We start from the raw sequence: 15,137 nt of genomic DNA on the forward strand, positions 1-15,137 counted from the left end.
TGATTGGAGGCGGCCCAGGTTCTATGAACCCGTTTGCCCAATGGTGGCTCCGCCCCTGGAACAAGACTCTACAGTTACCGCAGAGTCAGTTGTGGAGGTGTCCATCAGCTCCTCTTGTGTGGCTAAATTGGATCAATTTCAGTTTGTGACTTCCGAGGATGTGGACAAGATACTTGGGACACTGCACCCCACCACCTGTTCTCTCGACCCTTGCCCAACATGATCTAGAAGCGAGGTTATTGGAGAGGGCCTTGTTAAGATCATTAATGCTTCTCTGAGGGAGGACAGGATGCCTCCTTGTCTCAAGGAGGCAATTATTAGACCACTCTTGAAGACACCTGCATTGGATCCCTCAGAACTGGGCAATTATAGACCTGTCTCCAACCTCCCAAGGTTGGGCAAGGTGATCAAGAGGGTCTCAGCTCCAGGCTGTCTTGGAGGCAGCGGAGTATCTGGACCCATTTCAAACTGGCTTTCCGGCAGGCTATGGGGTTGAGACAGCCTTGGTGCTGTAAATCTGTTGGCATGGCTGACCCGACAGGATTTACGATCCCTTCAGCTCTACTACTGTGAGTCAAATAGAAATTCTGGAGATAAGAGTAGCAGCTTAGCAAAGAATGACTCACTGTCTGCAGACAGCAACGTTGCTGACAGTACCGTCTCAGGAACCGCGTCTGCTTGATATAGGGCTTGAGATAACCGGCAGCCAATCAGGCTTTCCTGACTCAGCATTTCTATTTCCTCTCCTGTGAGATCTTGCGCCTGCGTGTCTCCCACTGAGCCTTTCTCTTGAGACATCTTCTTAACACAGGTGAAGTTCCAGCTTCCTCCTGAGCTCCTCTGCCCTTATCTCTGCCAGCTGTTCTGTCTGCTGCCATTCCAGCCCAGCTTCAGAGTCTGTTCTCACAGCCAAGTCCTCCCGCTCCTCCTCTGACTCTTCTGACTCAGAGGTCTGGGCCATGACACTTGGTCGGCCTGTTGGATGATCTCCAATTAGGAATTGACAGGAGGAGTGTGACTCTGTTGATCCATTTGGATCTCTCAGTGGCTTTCAATACCATTGACCATGAAGGGGTTGAAGGGGGAGGCACGACTCTGCAGTGGTTCAGCTCCTACCTCTCAGGTAGGTTCCAGATGGTGCCACTTGGAGACTGCTGCTTTGGTATGGAGCTTTGGTATGCTGTCCCGCGAGGCTCCATACTGTCTCCAATGCTTTTTAATATCTACATGAAACCGCTGGGAGAGATCATCAGGGGATTTAGTGCAGGGTGTTCTCAGAATGCTGATGACACCCAAATCTAATTCTCCATGTCAACTTCATCAGGAAATGGCCTAACCTCCCTAAATGCCTGCCTGGAGGCAGTAATGGGCTGGGTGAGGGAGAACAAACTGAGGCTGAATCCAAGCAAGACGGAGGTACTCACTGTGGGATTTAGGAAGTGGTTTAGATCTGCCAGTTCTGGGCGGGGTTGCACTCCCCCAGAAAGAGCAGGTACATAGTCTGGGAGTACTTCTGGACCTAAACCTCTCCCTGATTTCTCGGGTTGAGACAGTGACCAGGAGTGCTTTTTATCAGCTTCGGCTGATTCCCCAGCTACGTCCATTTCTGGAAACAAACAACCTTAAAACAGTGGTGCATAGGCGGGTAACATCCAGACTTGACTACTGCAATGCGTTCTATGTTGGGCTGCCTTTGTATGTAGTTCAGAAACGCAGTTTGTACAGAATGCAGCAGCCAGGATGGTCTCTGGGGTTGCCCAAAGAGTTCATATTACACTCATTTTAAAAGAATTCCACTGGCTGCCACTAAGTTTCTGGGCAAAAAACAAAGTGCTGGTTATTACTTATAAAGCTCTAAAAGGCTCGGGTCCGAGGTATTTAAGAGAGCGCCTTCTTCTTCACTAACCCCACTGCCTGTTAAGATCATCTGGGGAGGTCTGGTTGTGGTTGCCACTGGCTTGGTTGGTGGTGACTCAAAAACGGGCCTTTTCTAGAGTTTCCCTGGGACTCTGGAATGTACCTCCTAATGAAATTAGAGTTTCCCCTTCTTTGAATGTTTTTATGAAGGGCCTAAAAACATACCTGTTTAGTCAGGCTTTTGGTTTATAGTTTTAAAGCAGGGCTGCTCAACTTTGGCCCTTCTGCAGATGTTGGCCTACAACTCCCATAAGTCCTGGCTTTTGGCCACTGTGGCTGGGGATTCTGGGAGTTGTAGTCCCAAAGCAGCTGGGGGCCCTAAGTTGAGCAGGCCTGTTTTAAAGCTTTGGTTTTAGAGTGTTTATTGTATTTTAAATTGTTTTAATTATATTAATGTTTTAATTTGTTTTATATTGTGAACCATCCAGGGACCTTTTTGTATGGGATGATATATAAATGTACTAATTAAATTAAATTAAATTAAATTAAATTAAAAAACAAAACAATTCTTCCATGGAGAGAAAACACTCAGGGCAGTGAACAATTATAACAAGAAACAATAAAACATCAAATCATAGTGCAAAACTAAAAACAGCATCAGATGGGAATGGGACTGTAGCTCAGAAATCTTGGAGAGCCGCTGCCAGTCAGTGCAGACAATATTGACCTAAATAGACCACGGATCTGATTCAGCATAAGGCAGCTTCCTAATTTCCCTATGTTCCCAAGACTAAAGAAACAAAACAGGAGGTATTAGTAACAATAAACACTGACTGATGTCCTGACTACAATGTTGCACTCCCTTATATCTGCACATCGGCAGTAGCAGCAGGCTAGGCAGGATCTGGCAGAGATGTGGAAGGGTGCTGGACTCTGAGCCAGGAGGCTGCTCCTTTAAGATTTCCACGCTCCAGGCAGGGAGGCGGAGCCCAGGAGGGGTAGCCTGCGTTCAGAGGTATTTAAGGAGGGCTCAGTCTACCTTTGAATGCTGTCGGAGCAACGTCTCTCACAGCTGTCCGTGGTACTGCCCAGCCAACTTCCAGACCTGATGAGTTCTTGCCGATGTGATGGAAAAGGACACTGCTAATGGACCAGAGTGCTTTCTTTGCAGATAGGCTTGAGGTTTGTTCCTCCCCGCTTTAGAGGGTTTCTCTCAGTCATATCGCTTTGTCCTGGTTGGAAGCCAATCGTCAGCATTCTAACTCTTTCCCTTTTTGAAGAGTTTTGAAAGAGTTTTGAAGAGTTTTGAAGCTCTTCAGATTTTTTTTTTAAAAAGTAGACTGCATTTGTGCATGCCCATTTTTTCAACGAACTGAAGCCAGAGCTCTGACTGTTGGGCGTAACCAGTTTTAACCCCAAACCTAGAATTCCTGGAACATAGGGATATAGGAAACTGCCGTATACCAAGTAAGACCATTGGTCCATCCAGCTCAGTATTGTCCACACTGACTGGCAGCAGCGAAAAGGTTTCAGGCAGGAGTCTTCCCCAGCCCTACCTGGAGATGCTGCTAGGGAATGAACATCTGCTGCCAGATGCCCTGATACTCATCTACAGCCCCATCCTGCACATATGCAGAGTGAACAGTTTTATTTAAGCCCTGAATCAAGGATTTGCAACTCCAGTAAATGCCTTAACATCCATACAGAAGCTTGCAAAATGCTGATAGGTTTGAAATTGGCTTTGAACCATTAGAATACAATATAAAGAGAGCGTAATAAGTTCAATCAGGATTTAAATTCTGTTTTCAAAATGTCCAGAACATTGTCATTGGTGAAATAATCCATTTTTAAAAACAAAAACAAAGCACAATAAACCACATGTTAATTTCTGGCTGTTATTAGATGCTATTGCATGAGATGGTATACAGCCATCCTTACATCTCTCCAAGTAGAGATGTAATTTCTTTTCATATCATGCATGCAGCATTCCTCACATTTCAGAGCGATAACAACATTTTATCAAATTGGAAAAAAAAATAAAGCAGCACTTTTAAAAACTGACTACTCTTTTATCAGTTATTTCTTTCTCATAAGGATTCATTTCTCTCCACTTCTTCTTTAAAACTGTTGACATGAGTTAGCAAGTTCAGGCTTCTTGGGCTGCAGAAACAAGTTCTCTGTTTTTTGTTACTTTTGAAACGCTTTAAGATAGCGGAGACTTTCTCTTTAAGAGGTTTCCGTGCTCTTTCTTATGTTGTGAGACCTAAATAGGATAGTGATGGACCTCCAAAATGGACATTTAAAGTGTCCATATTACTGTCTTAAGTGGACATTTTAAGCAAGTCCATATTCTGCTTTTGACAGCTGACCTCTTTCCTTTCAAACTGTGCCAAACGAAATAAGTGCCAGAAATGAGAAGTAAGCAAAAGGACAGACAGACACGGGTTCTTGTTGGAAACTATTAGGAACATCATTACAAGGTCTGCAGTTAAAATCAGGTGGCTTCACTTACCTATCAAGCACTGAAGAATCACAGCCAGCAGAAGTAATATGCTCATCCTTTTTGCAGCCATGATCTCATGCATCCACAGTTCAACTCTGAGGGACATCCGACGAGTTTCTTAGAGGAAGACCTACTTATGTTTTGAGTATGGAAGGAAAAAACATTTTCACAGGCTGACATGAATCCCCGCCCTCTATTGTGAAATGAAAAACATTTTTGTTAACAAGATACGGAGAGGGACTTTTCTCATCTTGAAAAATTCCCCAAGATGCCTAGGCAGAGGAGTTGCTAATCATCATTGCTGAAGTGGCCAAGGGAAGCATGACGTTGTGCTAAGGAAACACAGCCTTTAAAGATGTTGTGTTTCAGTGAAAGCTTCCTGTAGGCAATTAAACAGAATTGCAGATTTCCGAATCCCATCCCAGCTCTGTCTTGTCAAACGCTGGGTCTGCCATAAAAGGCCATGATGTACATTCACACTGCTTTAGAGTAGGGGGTGAGCGACCTCAACATGAAGGGCTGAATTGTACAATCCATGGCAAATACCATTCGGAGCACCTCAGATGCTTCTTTTCTGGTGCAAAGTGATGGGAGAGAAAGTGCAACTTTCCAGCAGTGATGGGAGCCATTAACGATGGCATCGGAACATAGGAAGCTGCCTTATATGGAGTTAGACCTTTGGTCCATCTAGCTCAGTGGCTAGATGGCACAGACTGGCAGTGGCTGCTTCAAGGTTTAAGGCAGGAGTTGCTCCCAGCCCTACCTGGAGATGCCAAGGAGAGAGCCTGAGACCTTCTGCCTGCAAAGCAGATAGGGACATAGGAAGCAGCCATATCCTGAGTCAGACCATTGGTCTATCTAGCTCAGTATTGCCAACACAGACTGGCAGCGGTTTCTCTAAGGTTGCAGGCAGGAATCTCTCTCAGCCCTATCTTGGAGATGCTGCCAGGGAGGGAACTTGGAACCTTCTGCTCTTCCCAGAGCAGCTCCATCCCCTGAGGGGAAGATCTTCCAGTGCTCACACATCAAGTCTCCCATTCATATGCAGCCAGGGTGGACCCTGCTTAGCAAAGGGGACCATTCATGCTTGCTACTGCACGACCCAACTTTCTCAGCAGATGGATAAATGGTAACCACCATGCAGAGTTCAGTGAAAAGTTCTCTTGTCAAGCCCCATTGATGCGACCAGGAGTTGTGCAAGGACACACCTTAGGTGCCCAAATGTCTTGGGTGGGCTCTTTCTGAATAAGTCCTTCAGTTAGGACAAATCATGTTTTCTTGCAGTGTCTGAACTGACACCATCTTACCAACCATGGGTTATGAGCAGCATTATGCAGCATTGCATATTATATTATATTATATTATTTAACATATTTTATACCGCCCCTGTCTCCAGGCAGTTTACAACAAAGCAAAATAAACAACAGAAAAAGTTAAAACTTTACTTAAAACAAAATAAATGACAATAGAAAAGTTAAAACATTAGTTAAAACAAAATAACAGAAAAAGTTAAAGCATTACAATAATTAATTTTTTAAAAAAACAATATTTTAAGACAGTGTTGAAATCATTAAAACAATATTTAATTAAATGCCTGGGGGAACAGATGCATCATTAAAGACTTTTTAAAAGCTGTCAGAGATGGGAAGGCTTTTATTTCAGCAGGGAGTGCATTCCAAAGCTTTGGGACAGCAATGGAGAAGGCCCGTTCCCGAGTAGCCACCAGACAAGCTGGTGGCAACTGCAGATGGACCTCTCCTGATGATCTCAATGGGCGGTGGGGTTCATAGCGAAGAAGACATTCTCTTAAATACCCAGGGTCCAAGCCATTATAGGTTATAAGCAGGTCAAGGAGCACTTAACAACTACAAGAGAGCAGTATAAAGGCTCTTTCAAGGCTGTATATACAGGTGAAACTCGGAAAATTAGAATATCGTGCAAAAGTCCATTAATTTCAGTAATGCAAATTAAAAGGTGAAACTGATATATGAGACAGACGCATTACATGCAAAGTGAGATAAGTCAAGCCTTAATTTGTTATAATTGTGATGATCATGGCGTACAGCTCATGAAAACCCCAAATCCACAATCTCAGAAAATTAGAATATTACATGGAACCAAGAAGACAAGGATTGAAGAATAGAACATTATCGGACCTCTGAAAAGTATACAGTGTACTGTGCTTGACTGGCCAGCAAACTCGCCTGACCTGACCCCATAGAGAATCTATGGGGCATTGCCAAGAGAAGGATGAGAGACATGAGACCAAACAATGCAGAATTGCTGAAGGCCGCTAATGAAGCATCCTGGTCTTCCATAACACCTCAGCAGTGCCACAGGCTGATAGCATCCATGCCACGCCGCATTGAGGCAGTAATTGCTGCAAAAGGGGCCCAAACCAAGTACTGAATACATATGCATGCTTATACTTTTCAGAGGTCCGATATTGTTCTATAATAGGGTTAGGGGTCTGCCTTGGTTTGCATTTGAATGAGAGACTACATGTGTGAGCATTGTAAGATATTCCCCTCAGGGAATGGAGCCACTCTGGAAAGAGCATCTAGGTTCCAAGTTCCCTCCCTGGCAGCATCTCCAAGATAGGGCTGAGAGACTCTCCTGTCTGTAAACTCGGAGAAGCCGCTGCCACTCTGTGTAGACAAGTCTGGGCTAGGTGGACCAATGGTGTGACTCAGTAGAGAGCAGCTTCTTTGGGAAACGGGCCATATCTCAGTGACAGAACATCAGCTTGCATTCAGAAGGTCTAAAGTTCCCTCCTCTTCAGCATCTCCAAGATCGGGCTGAGAGAGACTCCTGCCTGCAACCTTGGAGAAGCCGCTGCCAGTCTGGGTAGAGCTAGGGGTCTGACTCGGTATACGGCAACTTCCTCTGTTCCTAATTTGGGGACTTTGCACACTCTCGTTGAAGACTGTGCATCAGTTTTTAAAAAGAGGTGGGCGTTGAGGAGCTTGATGATGAGATAAGCCCCAGCCGGGTAGGACGATCAGCCCTACTCAGATTCCATCCCCAACTTTGGACTGAAGAAGGAAGAAAATCCCTCCCACCCAGCTGGGGCTTAGCTCACGGTCAAGGTCCCCGCCTCCAACTTTGTTGTTAACTGACACACAACTAAAAACCAACCAATCCATCTTTATTCCTGTCTCAGACCAGCACAAAGTAAAAGGAGCATGTAACAGGAGGCTTTACACACAGGGCTTCTACCCCGAATCTCCTTTGGGATTCACACACCCACCAAACTTACCCTGAAGTAAGTTTGAATTTTAAATTTAAAAAGTTAATAAAAAATTTAAAAGACCAGGCTAAAAAAAATTAAAATGACAAATTAAAAAAAAAAATCTGAATGTTTGATTAATGTGCAGGGCAGATTTTGGTGATAGGCTTCCGTGCGTGTGTGTGACTTCCTTGGGAGCTGAACTTGCAAATCATCTTCTTTGCAAAACATTATGCCAAGCTATACCGTATGAGGCTCTTCCACCTAGATCTCTTTTGCAACTCTTTCTAGGAAGCGGCTTCCAGCTTTTTCTCTTGACTATTAGCTGTACCAGCCGCGTGGGACTTCCATGTACAAAAGCACCATTGTTCCAGATTGGTGGGGAACTAGGGACTCATACTAGTGGTTGGCTAGCGTCTTCATAATCTGCTTTTAAGTGTCACGGGCCAGGATATTTGGCCAGCCAACTGCTAGAAAATATCCTGTTCCAGGTAGAGCTAGGATCTCTGCTGAGACAGAGATCTGGGAAGGATGCAGCCCCTGAGCAGCTCCAAGAGGAAAGAAATCAGGACTGCAAAGCAATCACATTATAATATCTTTTGTTATTTTGGTCACACAGCAAGCTTGAGCACTGCAAGCTATTCCCCTTAGGGGATGGGGCCACCTGTGGATGAGCACCTGTGTGCTTGCATGCAGAAGGTCCCAGATTCCCTCCCTGACATCTCCAAGATAGGGCTGAGAGAGACTCCTCCTGTAACCTTGGAGAAGCCGCTGCCAGTCTGGGTTGACAATACTAATCTAGATGGACCAAAGGTCTGACTCAGTAATAGAATATGGCAGCTTCCTATGTTCCTAGACGGAACTTCTGATCCAGCAAAGCGCTTCTTGTGGTCATATATTCTCTGCTGTCTTGAGTGTGGACACTAATTTATTTGTATAATAGAGAGAGGGTTTTAGCAAGAGTGTTTGTGCTGGATGATGGAAGTATTATTTGTCCACCTGACCGGAACTAGCTGTGACACATTTCATTGTGTCAGGGAGAAGTTAACAAGCAGAACACCTGGCAAAGGCAGGGGAGATTGCAAGAGGAAGTGAAATCTCCCTTTTCCAGGAAATGAAGTAAGCCTGTTCATAAACAGGTTTTAGGAGGACTATGCATTTAATTTTTTTTTTTAAGTGGGTACATCTACAAGAGAGGGCTGTGGCTCTCTCCAGAACATTCCCTTGGCTAATGAAAAGTTCTTCTGGAATGTAACATAGGAAGCTGCCGCCTGCTGAGTCAGACCCTTGGTCCACCTAGCTCACTACTGTCTACACAAACTGGCAGCAGCTTTTCAAAGTTTCAGGCAGGACCTTTTACACAGAGCAGGCTTTACTGAGTGTTTACGGTGAGGCTTTTCTGCGAACTCAAAGTTGTGTGTCCCCCCCAATGATGCAAATAGTGGGTTTTCTTTACCCTGGATTTAAACCGGGCTATACTCTTAATGCGTAGTGACATACCCGAATTGTGTGTGAACCGCTCCCCAATAACTCGCAGGGGCTTCTGGGTAAATGTGGCCGATATGTGAATGCACCCCCTCCATTCCAGAGGAAATGCGAGTTAAAGGGCTTTAAAAGCCCTGTGTGAAAAACTTCCTGGGGATTTTCCCCAGTCCTACTTGGAGATGCTGGCAGTGCTTGAACTTGGGACCTTCTGCATGCAGTCAGATGCTTTACCACTGAGCTATGGCCCCATATCCTAAGGGGAATATCTTTGAGCGCTCACATGTAGTCTCCCATTCAAATGCAAACCAGGGTGGACCCTGCTTAGCAAAGGGGACAGTTCGGGCTTGCTGCCACAAGACCAGCTCTCCTCCCCTATTATTTGCTGCCGTGGATGGACTAATCCTGCTACTTGCTGGTACGTTCTGGGATCTAGAGTTATAATCAAACATCTTTGCTATCTTTGCTTGACAGCTACCAGATCCTGCTGCGGGCTGAGCCAAACAGTTTCACAATCAGAATGTAATGGAGGAGGTCTGAAATGTTGCATCTGAGTGTTTGCAGCAGGCAAGGCTCCTAGCGCATGCTGTTTAGTTTGTGCAGATGTGATATATATTTGAAGACTAATGCTCGTGAACTTGCTTCACCCTTTCAACAATATTTGTCACAAAAACACCACCAGTCTCCAGTGTTAACGGAACTGCCCCGGGGTGATTGGTAAACACCATGAACCCCACCGCCTGTTAAAATCATCTGGGGAAGTTCGCCTGTGGCTGCCACCAACTCATCTGCCGGCTACTCGGAAACGGGCCTTCTCCATTGCAGCCCCTGGACTTTGGAATGCGCTCCCTGTTATTATTTATTTATTGATTTGATTTGATTTTTAGACCGCCCTTACAAAATAGCTCAGGGCGGTTCACAAACGATCAAAGACCCTTTAAAACAATTTAAGAGCACTGGAAGGCCAGGCCGAACAGGTAGGTCTTTAGGGCTCTCCTAAATTCCAATAAAGACTTCCAATTACGGATGTCTGCAGGGAGCGCATTCCACAGTCCAGGAGCGGCTACAGAGAAGGCCCGCCTCTGGGTCGCCACCAGAAGAGCTGGTGGCAACTGGAGCCGGACCTCCTCAGACAATCTTAGCGTCCGGTGGGGATCAGACCGAAGAAGGCGCTCTCTAAGGTAACCTGGACCTAAGCTGTTCAGGGCTTTGAAGGTAATAACTAGCACTTTGTATTTTGCTCAGAAACATATCGGCAGCCAGTGCTGCACTGTTTCAAAACATGCATAATATCGTCTCTCTGGGTTGCCCCAGAGACCAATCTGGCTGCTGTATTTTGAACTAACTAAAGTTTCTGAACTACATACAAAGGCAGCCCCACGTAGAGCGCATGTTGAAATAAGAGCCTCCCCATCTCTGGCAACTTTTAAATAGTCACAGAAAAAGTCACATTTATTCACCCAGGCGTTGAATTAGATGTATAGTTTTAAATAATTTTAATACTGGGTTTTAAATGTTTTTAATCTTTTAAATGATTTTAATTGTTAATTGATTTGATGTTTTAAACTATTTGAATGGTAAACCATCCAGAGACGCAAGTTTTGGGTGGTATAGAAATACTTTAAATAAATAAAATAAATAACACACACACACACACACCCCACAATTGCATTCAGGCTTTGTGTGGGGAAATTAGCTCTGGGTAGGACAGTTCCATGTCAGATTAATTTTATACCAAGTTGTGGACTCAGGAAATAACTGGACTGAGGCAAGGTTGAAGTTTCAAAACCAAAAGCAGGGTTCATTGACAGGAGGGATACAGCAGAAAGGAATGTGTGGTGAAAACAATCCTATTCAAGGTACGTTCAATTGCAAAGAGGCATTTTAGCTTGAAGTCCTAATTGTATAAATTCCCAGGCAGGCTGGAGGAAGAGGCTTTAGAGAAGGAGGAGGATGGATTTCAGAAAAAGGAGCAGGGATGGGCCCAGCGAGGGGCAAACGTTTCTATTACCTGAGCTTCTAAAGTAAAGTAAAGTTGTGCCACCGAGTTGGTGTCAACTCCTGGTGATCACAGAGCCATCTGGTTTTTACTGGTGCAGCAACCTCAAGGCTCCCTGAACAACTGAGGGACCTTGTTCCTAGGGACAGCTCGGTCAGAAGCAGGGGTGAGAAGACCAGAGGGGTTAGATGACAGAGGTCAATCTGTGGGGGGGTGCCTCCTCCCTGGAACCAGCTTCCTATGTTGGTGATGGGGTAGATTGGGTTCGGCCAGAGAACCGATCTGGAAATTGGCACGAAAAGCTGGACACAGCCTGGTGTGAGGGTGTGTGAGCAGTAGATCTCTGAAGCTACTGGTAACTCCAAGGTGTGTGTGGGTCACAAAGGAGCACACTGGATCACACCTCTTTGCTAACTGGGCAAAGAGGCACCTTTTAACATGGGGATTCTCTTTATTGAGTAGGGGGAGAGTAACTGGCCCTATCCACCCCCAGCACAGGACCTCCAGTGACTGTTGCTGGTGTCTGTCTTATGTTTCTTTTTAGAATGTGAGCCCTTCGGGGACAGGGTTCCATCTTATTTGTTTGTTATTTCTCTGTGTAAACCGCCCTGAGCCAGTTTTGGAAGGGCGGTATAGAAATCGAATTCATCATCGTCATGGAATTGGGGCCAATTAAACCCCAAAACATGTCCTCAGGCAACATTTCTGTTGCTTTCTTTGGCTGAATTTGGGAGTTGGGTGGGACCTGGAAAGGTTTCATTGTCTCTGGCTGTTTCCTTCCCGAAGGCAATTCCGTGTGTATGCGTGGCCGAACTTATGTAAATAGAGTGTACTTGAGTAAAGTTGTCTTTTCATGGACAGAGGAGTCCGGTAAACCGATAATTGATTTTAATGAGCACGCCCCAATGGCTCTTATCACTTGCTGAACTCCTTGGCTGGAAGAGGGTTTCGTCCTGCCTGCATGCCTATCTGTATCTTCCTGCTGCTTTAATGCACATATCAAGCCAGCTGGCGGCTTTACACACAGGGCTTCCTTCTGCCCCGAATCTCCTTCAGAGGAGAGTGAGTGCGTTCACACACCAGCCAAACTAACCTCGAAGTCCCTTCGAGATTTTTGGACCCACTCCACACACAAATCGGTCTTTGTCTTGCGAATTCTAGCTTATCTTGATGTATTCCCGGGTTTCTAAAATGTTGGTTTTAAGCAACTTTTTCTGAAAACACCAGAGCAAATAGGGAGAGGCACTGGTATACAATCATTAGCATGATAAGAGGCATACTCTCTTCAGAAATGCAGATCTATTGGCTAGAACTCAACACGGAGCATGCCATGTGGACTTGTTTCAAAAGAAAAAGGAGAGCAGCGGGGAGGAGCTGCTTCCCTCAGTCCCGTCAGTGTACACATCTGCCAGGTGAGCATTCGAAAGCCTGGGGGCTATAACCAAAAAGGCCCTGTCCCACTTGCATGACAGTCAAGCCTCTCTCAATGCGATAACACCGAGAAAGCCGTAAGTGTAACAATGCTGTCACTTATTTTCCATCTCTAGAGGGGTAGGCGTTGCCAAAAATGATTACGCATTTGTCCTGTGAGATGGTTAAAATTTGTTAGAGTCCAATGACCTTGTCAGGCTGTGTAAGGCAGACATGACTGACATATTCTCAGCCTAAAGGTAAAGTTGTGCCCTCGAGTTGACTCCGGGCGCCCACAGAACCCTGTGATTGTCTTTGGTAGAATACAGGAGGGTTTACCATTGCCTTCTTCCGCGCAGTATGAGATGATGCCTTTCAGCACCTTCCTAGATCGCTGCTGCCTGATAGAGGTGTTTCCCATGGTCTGGGAAACATACCAGCAGGGATTCTAACTGGCAACCTTTTGCTCAGCCTACTACCCCCGTAGTAGTCCTCCCTGGGCCTGGAATATTTGCCTTCTTCACAGCTGCCACACACTGATCCGACCCTTTCAATGGGCTGTCCACCACAACCCCAAGATCACCGACAGCTCAGACCCCATCAGCAGATATGTGAAGTTGGGTTTTTTCTCCTCTTTTTTTTTTGCCCCAATAGGCATCACTTCACACTTGCTTACACTGAACCAATTTGCTGTTTTGTTGCCATTCACTCAGTTTGGAGAGATCCTTTTGGAGCGCCTCACAATCTGTTTTGGATTTCACTCCCCTAAATGAGTACTATCTGCACATTTGGCCACTTTGCTAGATCATTTATGAATAAACTAAAGAGCACTGCGGCTACCGCGGCGCTTTTCGATAACCTCTGAAGGAGACTTCTGTTTTTACTGCTTCTGCATTTTATGGCTGTGTTGGCTGTTTTAGTTTGATTTGAGGGGGGGGAGGCGGGTTTCTTTGTTTTAATTCTGTAAATCTCCTTGGGGTGAAATTTATGAAAGGCTGGATCAAAAGAACAATAAAATAAATTAAAGGAGCTAGAACAAAGCGCCCCCCCCCCAGATCATATTGATCCTGTCTGGCAAAAACTGGATCCACAGCATGACCAGCCATATGATGGTGTGTGTCTATGTGTATGTGTTGTGTGTCTATGTGTATGTGTTGCTGAAACTTTCTGTGATGCAGGGAAATGCAGAACTCAACACAGTTTATTTTGAGACTTGAAGGATACTTGGGAGTTAACGTAATCTTTGCTGAGGGGTAATGGTTTTTGCAGAGGACCCTTTCTACTTATTTAGCAAGGTGATCCTCACATCCCTTTATTATCAGCAGGGAAGCAGAAGTCCAAAAGGGAAATCTAAAAGGTATAATGAGTCAAGAAGGCTGCTAAGCTTTAACAATGCTAGAGACTGAAGCAAACTAACAAAGACAGCATTCCTGGGGAAATGCTCAAGGAAGGACATTGTTTGCCTTGCTTTTTTATCTGCAGCTGGGGAACAAGAGGAGGACCAGCCAGGGAATTTTTAATGGTCAATAGAGCATTCGATCGGAAGGGGATTTTAAAAATTGATGGCCGGGATCCAAAGAATTCCATACCCCAGGGAGATTTGTATTTTTGTGTCTCAAAAAGCAGCGCCTTCAACTTTCAGCTGCCAATCCCCATCCAACTGTTTGGAGTGGAATGGAATCTCCAAATAGTTTGCGATAGAACTAGAGGGGAGACATCTTCCAGATCCATGACCCATGCCCTTAAATGTGCCTGTAATAGCTGCTTGAATCCTGGCTGCTAGGCTGCCTGTGTGATTCCCCCTCCCCACCCCCCCACCCCGGGCTCAGTAAAGAGATTTCCACTTTTCATCAGCTATCCCATCCTCAGATATGCTCCGCGTTGTCAAAGGTGAAGGCAGAGAATCTCAGAATATAAATCATGAGCTGGTTCTCCTTCCTCAGGGAGCCTTAGGGGAAAGTCAGAACATTTCTACAGCCCCTGCTAACAGAGCAAAGAGGCACCTTTTTAAAGGGACGGTTCTCTTTATTTAGCAGGGGCAGAGCAATTGGCCCTATCCGGCCCCAGCACAACATTCTTTCAGAGGCAGTTGATGGTATCGGCTTTGTTTGAACCATCTTATTTATGTCTTCTTTATTTTTCTATGTAAACCGCTTTGGAAACTTTGTTGAAAAGCGGTGTATAAATAGTAGTCGTTGTCGTCGTCTTTTGGAAAACCCCACCCCTACCCTTCTTCAAGACAAACATACCTTTTCCTCTCCGCTGAGTTCTGAGGACGGGATCGGTGGGCAGAAATATTGTTCCGCTGAAGCTAGAAATGGCAATAGCACCAAAACATCTCTCCCCTGTCCTCAGAGCAGCACTGCAGCAGTTTTAAAAAGATGTTTTCTTTTTTCTTTTAAAAAAAAGTATAAACAGAAAAGGCGGGGTGGGTGGTGGGTGGGACTTAATTGCTTGCCTGGTGTAATAGATTATTATTGACAAGTATCCCAGCTCTTAATTCCATCAAGATGGACAGTCAAACACTTGAAGTCTCCTTATTCAATGAAAGTAACATGCTAAATTAACATTAATTGGCTTCAGGAATAGGGCTGAGCTTCTGCTATGCATGCAGAAGGTAAAGGTAAAGTGTGCCTTCGAGTCGGTGTCGACTCCTG

At 45.2% G+C, this 15,137-nt stretch overlaps 1 long non-coding RNA gene across 1 annotated transcript in view; it reads left to right on the top strand.

The window, feature by feature from the left end:
• Positions 1–15,137, top strand: part of LOC128337716 (uncharacterized) — a 50,504-nt gene that overhangs the window by 33,964 nt on the left and 1,403 nt on the right. The gene's annotated exons all lie outside the window — the stretch shown is intronic.

This window comes from Hemicordylus capensis, chromosome 14, assembly GCF_027244095.1.
Source record: "Hemicordylus capensis ecotype Gifberg chromosome 14, rHemCap1.1.pri, whole genome shotgun sequence".
In the NCBI taxonomy this organism is placed as follows: domain Eukaryota; kingdom Metazoa; phylum Chordata; class Lepidosauria; order Squamata; family Cordylidae; genus Hemicordylus; species Hemicordylus capensis.